The sequence below is a fragment of the Diachasma alloeum genome, unplaced genomic scaffold (genome assembly GCF_001412515.2).
Source record: "Diachasma alloeum isolate Michigan unplaced genomic scaffold, Dall2.0 Dall_scaffold_00617, whole genome shotgun sequence".
Lineage (NCBI taxonomy): Eukaryota > Metazoa > Arthropoda > Insecta > Hymenoptera > Braconidae > Diachasma > Diachasma alloeum.
In genome coordinates, this window is record NW_021680749.1 from 302,013 (window position 1) to 307,615 (window position 5,603).

General features: G+C 36.8%; 1 protein-coding gene across 1 annotated transcript in view; it reads left to right on the top strand.

Moving 5' to 3' along the window:
• LOC107043701 (irregular chiasm C-roughest protein) overlaps positions 1–5,603 on the top strand; it is a 120,441-nt gene that overhangs the window by 53,303 nt on the left and 61,535 nt on the right. The window lies entirely within an intron of this gene.

Sequence of the window (5,603 nt, forward strand, 5' to 3'; positions counted from 1 at the left end):
AAAAATTGAGGGGAAGTTCGACACTAACCAATATGCCTCTAACCAGAGTCCACTGTACTCTAACCGCATCCCTTTACCATTTTACGATAGTGTTCCCTGTCGGATCCAGAAAATCCTTTCCATATACAGTGGACTCTGGTTAGAGGCATATTGGTTAGTGTCGAACTTCCCCTCAATTTTTTTGTCTCGCCGCTCGAGCGCTTCCCCCACTCTGTCCCCACGCAAGGCGGAGAGTAAACACTCCAATATTTTCTTCAAATTGCTATTGTCTTCCGATTCCAGTAAAGACTAAAAATAAAACATTCTGCATTTGAATTGTCGATCAAAAAATTTAGTCTACTTCTGGCTGTCGTGGGGGGATGATCTCGTTTTGTTGGCATAAAATTAATTCGAAATTGGATTAAATCAAATAATGCAGGGAGGTAAAGAAAACGACTGTAACATTTTTGATTCACATAGTTCGTTAACTCCAGAAGAAATATCTGTTCTATGGAATGTTAGGTACAAAGCTTCTGTGATCAAATATAGTCAATGAAATTAAAAATATTGATAGTAAAAAAATCGTCTGAATCTATATGAATATTGCTATTATAGTTGAAACTGTGAACTAAAGTTGATCATTAAAATAAAGTGTTGAATTGAGAGAGAAAAGAAATAGAATTTTTCATTTTATCGTTCCCAGTTCCCGGAAGTCGGACTCGGCGTGAGCGCGTAGTGGGGGCAGGGAAATAGAGTCGAATTCTCCGAATTCGCTTCCCCTATCCCGCAAAACCGTCGACTCTAACCAGAGTCCACTGTATGCACTTTACTACTTTCTCCACAGCCGGCGCAGACAACGCCTTGAGCAAAATATTTATAACTTATTGATTTTTCTAAAAATTTATGACGGGTATCAATTTACAACTACTATTTATAAAAATTCATAACTTATGCATTTTTCTATTTGACTCACAGAAAATGTTTTATTTTCGAAAAATGCATTTCCATAGATTGATGGTCGCCCACCGACCCCCGAAACTTACTCAACGACAGGGCACTCATCCATAAAAAATGGTAGAAGAGTGCACGTGTGGCAGCAATTCCGAAGGTCCAAAAAGCAACCGTCTACTGAAATCATAATGACGTGCATTCAATAGAAAAACGGAAATTTCAAGAATTTTTATAAAATATTTGAAATGTTTCTCGCGGGAAATCATAACCAAAATGAATTCAGTTTTCAATTCTCTATTCGAAGATATTGTTTTCATTTTTATTGGTTATTCTTCATTGGAAATAGTCGCATGAGATATTTTTATTTAAAAAACCAATAATTGTGCAAAAAATGACATTTTGTCATATGTTCATAAAAATGATATGACATATTTTTGTTCAACTATTCTATGCTTGAGCAAGTGGGGTATCATGTACAGTTGAGCACTAAAATTCGTCAACACAATACATAGAATGCAAGTTTAGGCTGTTCACGAACTTCAGTGCTCGACTGTACAACATTGAGATAATTTTAAAAAAAATTGAGGGCCTGGGCCTCGGTGAAAGTTCAGTAATTTTCACGGCACATGAAAAACATGGGTTTTGTCATTTTCTTATCATAATAGCGCAGGAATTCTCGCATGAAAGAAAATTAAACTCTCTATTATAGTAGAGTAATATTCAATCTAACGAACGAAATTGACTCCACAACCATATGATTTTTTTTCGCGAAAATATCAGCCTCCACAGTGCGCGAACTAAATTCTTTAAAAGAATGGTAGGAGTATTAATGAAATTAGCACTTTTACATTGTCTTGTTGATGGAGTCTTGATTCCTCTAACACGAGAGGACTATTATAGCGAATGATAATGGTAGTATAGTAGAGAATGGGCAAGAAAAAAAATTCACTGACTTAAATTCAATTCAACTTGACATTGTTCACAATATCCTATACCTAGTTTTGCAGAGTCATTCAACTTTGAGTCTTGGCACTCAAAGTTGTTATTTTATTCATGAATGTTCCTCGTTTATCCTCTGATTGAAATACATATTCCTGTGGCCTAGGTTTGTCTTGTAAACTAATATTAAGAATCATCCTGGTTGCCCTCATACTGACTTTAAAATCCTATCTAACGATATCTTGTGACGTGACAAGATGTGAAACTTTGATAAAAAAACTTAACCCCTGTGACGTGTGGAGCATCCACACGTCGGAATTGTTTAATCAATATTTTAATAACAAAAGTATTTGCGGGTCCGATGCTGAATAAGCAGTCACACAGTGTAACAAGAGTCAACCTGAGCTCTTTGAAGGTAAAACCGTGGGAGTGCTTATCAAGCATTTTGGATTTGCAATCGCCTTGCGACTCTGCTCCAAGGCAGAGTACGGTGGGAGGCCGAAGTGTCCAGACGTTGGCCTTCCCCAAAAATCTAGATCCGCGTACGCCGAACCCATTCAACCCATTTTGTCGTGTAACCTTCCTATTAGTTAATTATATTCTCATGATTGGATAACTTGGAGTGTTACTGGTTATTTGGGAGGAGAACCATTCCTAAATTTCCCTTCCCGATTAGTTTCCCCGTGAGCGAACGACCCGTAAGCTCACCGGTATCGCTAGCTAGGCGAAAGGGTCAACTGACGACCCGTGGATATTAAGATACAACTAATAGTATACTAAAATCTCAAACGTCACACCCCCAAAAATTATAGAGCCTGATTCTGTCAATAAGAAGGGTTTCCATAATTCCGACTAATAAACTTTTCATTCCCGTTAATTACTAGCCTTAGTAATAGATGTAGGATTACTTCTCTTGGAGGACTTAGCAATACCAAACATCTGAGTAAACACTGTGACAAACTTCTTTGTGAGAGATCAAAAACAGTTGCTGAGCAATTTATTCAATTTTCCAATGATATTAGAATAGTGAAATAATAGGGTAAAATACCTCCGCCGACTATCTCGAATTTGCTAGATAATTATGTTCAAATTTTATTGGAAATTCCATTTTTGCGGATTTTACCTCACATGAAGATTTCATTTCATATAACGTTCTCCGAAATGTATGTCAACAATGAGCAATTGTATTTACATTACCAATTTGCCGCACGATTATTTTTTTTACAATTTTTTTCATAATTTTTCTCCGAATACTTGGTTCATAAAATTTTATGAAAAACGATTTGTCTACTTCACTACGCGATTATTCATAGTTTGTAAATTACAAACAAATTATAATCAAACAAAAAGAAAATAGAAATTTACACAGTTCATAAATACGTGAGAAGCCTTATATCAACAAACATTAGTCAAAATTTATAGACTAAGTTAACAAAGTTTTAAATGTAGAGGTGTCTGGCGAAGTAGTTGACGCGAAATGTAATAAAGTAAATGCATTACTCAGTGGTGTAAAAAAAAATGAGATGAACTCAATGCCGGAAATTTGCGACTCTATAGGAAGGACAGATTTATATAGTTAAGGGAAGAATATGGATTCTCTCATTGGCTTGGAGAACGAAAAAAGTTCTCTTGACTTTAACCCCGGGCATTGTGCCAGCGTGATGATATTCTAAACCTCACTCTCGCATTTTTATTTACATACTCCAACCTCATCACTGTACCGATGGGGGAAAAGTCCACCCCCGACACTTTCTTATGAAGTTTTAATAGTTTCTGCATAGTTTAAATCTATTTCCCACCGCCACGTACTTGACGTATTTATCAGGAGCGAACGAGCTCTTTCCTTTTTTTTTCAATTTTAAAGTTTTTTTTCTGGCGTTCGCCATATCACTGCATCGACTCGACAACAAATGGAAGAAAATGAAATTCAGGGTAGTTGAGTGTATTTCCAATATGTGGGGTTCTGGTCAAATGAAAGCTTCATTTTGAAGTAAAACAATTATTTGAAACGCAGAGGCTTTTATTTGTGGAGATCTCAATTTTTCTATCTAGTTTATAGAGTTTTGGTACGTCTGAACACAGTACTTACTGATGGTTTCTATTTCGGGTCAACGCAAAAAATATGCTTTTTACTCCAGGGACCGAGACCAAAGTCAAATGTCCTTAAGGTATGCTGATGCCTTCTGCTGATTGAATTTGTTGAGAATAGAACTAGATCGATACTAGACTGATTCCAATAAATTTTAGAGAAGGAAGTTATTTGCCAGTTTATTAATCCAATGTAATTTAAAGAGTCTTTTAAATATTACAATACATCTTCTTTATTCGATGCGTATGTCGTCTGCTCGTAGGTCAGTTATGATAACAAGATATTCTCAAGTTACAATGAATACGAGGTTCTTGTTAGTCCTTCTACTTTCTTTTTTAATCCAATTTTAATTTAATTTGGGAATTTTATAATTTTTAATTGATTTTAATAGAATCTTTTAATAATGAGGCTTCTATGGCCATGCAAGCAGTTGTTAAAAGGTTTTTGCATTTTATTTTAATATGTTAATTATTTGACTTACGTTTTTAAAATAAAAATCGGATCAGAAAACTGAGATCCCAGGAGTAAGTAATTGCTGCTCAAAAAGTGCAACTGGAAGTAGTGCCGCTACTGGGCTTGTACACTACCGTTTATGGTCTTGAGACATAGAGCTGCTGCTAGGTGTTTAGATGAGATATAGTCGTGCCTAAACTGACTTTTTCCACGAGTAGTCCAATGAACGAAGATCTAACATACGAATGTTTGCAAATCAGGCTGCATTTTTGATGCAATTTGTGATTTGGGGGTATGCAACTAATGACGGATGTTTAAGGTTCCCCAAGTTTGTGCGGCGGTTGAAAAAGCCAAAAAACTACCCCTGAAAACGGTTTTTCCGAAATAACTCGTGAATAACGCGCTGTACGTCCAAAACCATACTATAGAAAGTTGTAGATCTCAAAATTCTACACAAAACATGTTTTGGGCACTTTACCCCTATTCCCAACCGTTCATCCCCCAGAGCCGCGTGAAGATCAGATGGGGAAAAAAATTGTTTTCCATTAAAAAAATTGAAGTTAATGAATTTTTTTTTGTAATTCGGAATATCAGTGCTTTTTTTTCAGTAGCTTGTTTATTTATTCAGAGCGAATTTAATATATGTTGCTATTTATATCTTGAAATTGAATCGATGAATTTCATTTTTTTTTCTTCCATATTTTTAATTAGAACATTTACCACAAATTTTGTCTTGATCGTACCCGCGAATCTCCTATGGATTCAAAGTTAAACGCAATTTTCTAGTTCCAAACCCTAAATCCGGCGCCGTGAATGAGAACCTTTTGTGCGAGGGAGAAGTCTCCGTCTCGCTCCCACTCCCTACAACATTGTTCCGACCATTTGCGCATGCGCGCACGGGCTTGTGGAACATCACGGAGTGAATGCGAGAAAAAGAATCATTTGAAGTTTTTCGTCAGCCGTTCGCTCTCTCTCTCTCTCTCTCTCCCTNTTCCAAACCCCAAATCCGGCGCCGTGAATGAGAACCTTTTGTGCGAGGGAGAAGTCTCCGTCTCGCTCCCACTCCCTACAACATTGTTCCGACCATTTGCGCATGCGCGCACGGGCTTGTGGAACATCACGGAGTGAATGCGAGAAAAAGAATCATTTGAAGTTTTTCGTCAGCCGTTCGCTCTCTCTCTCTCTCTCTCTC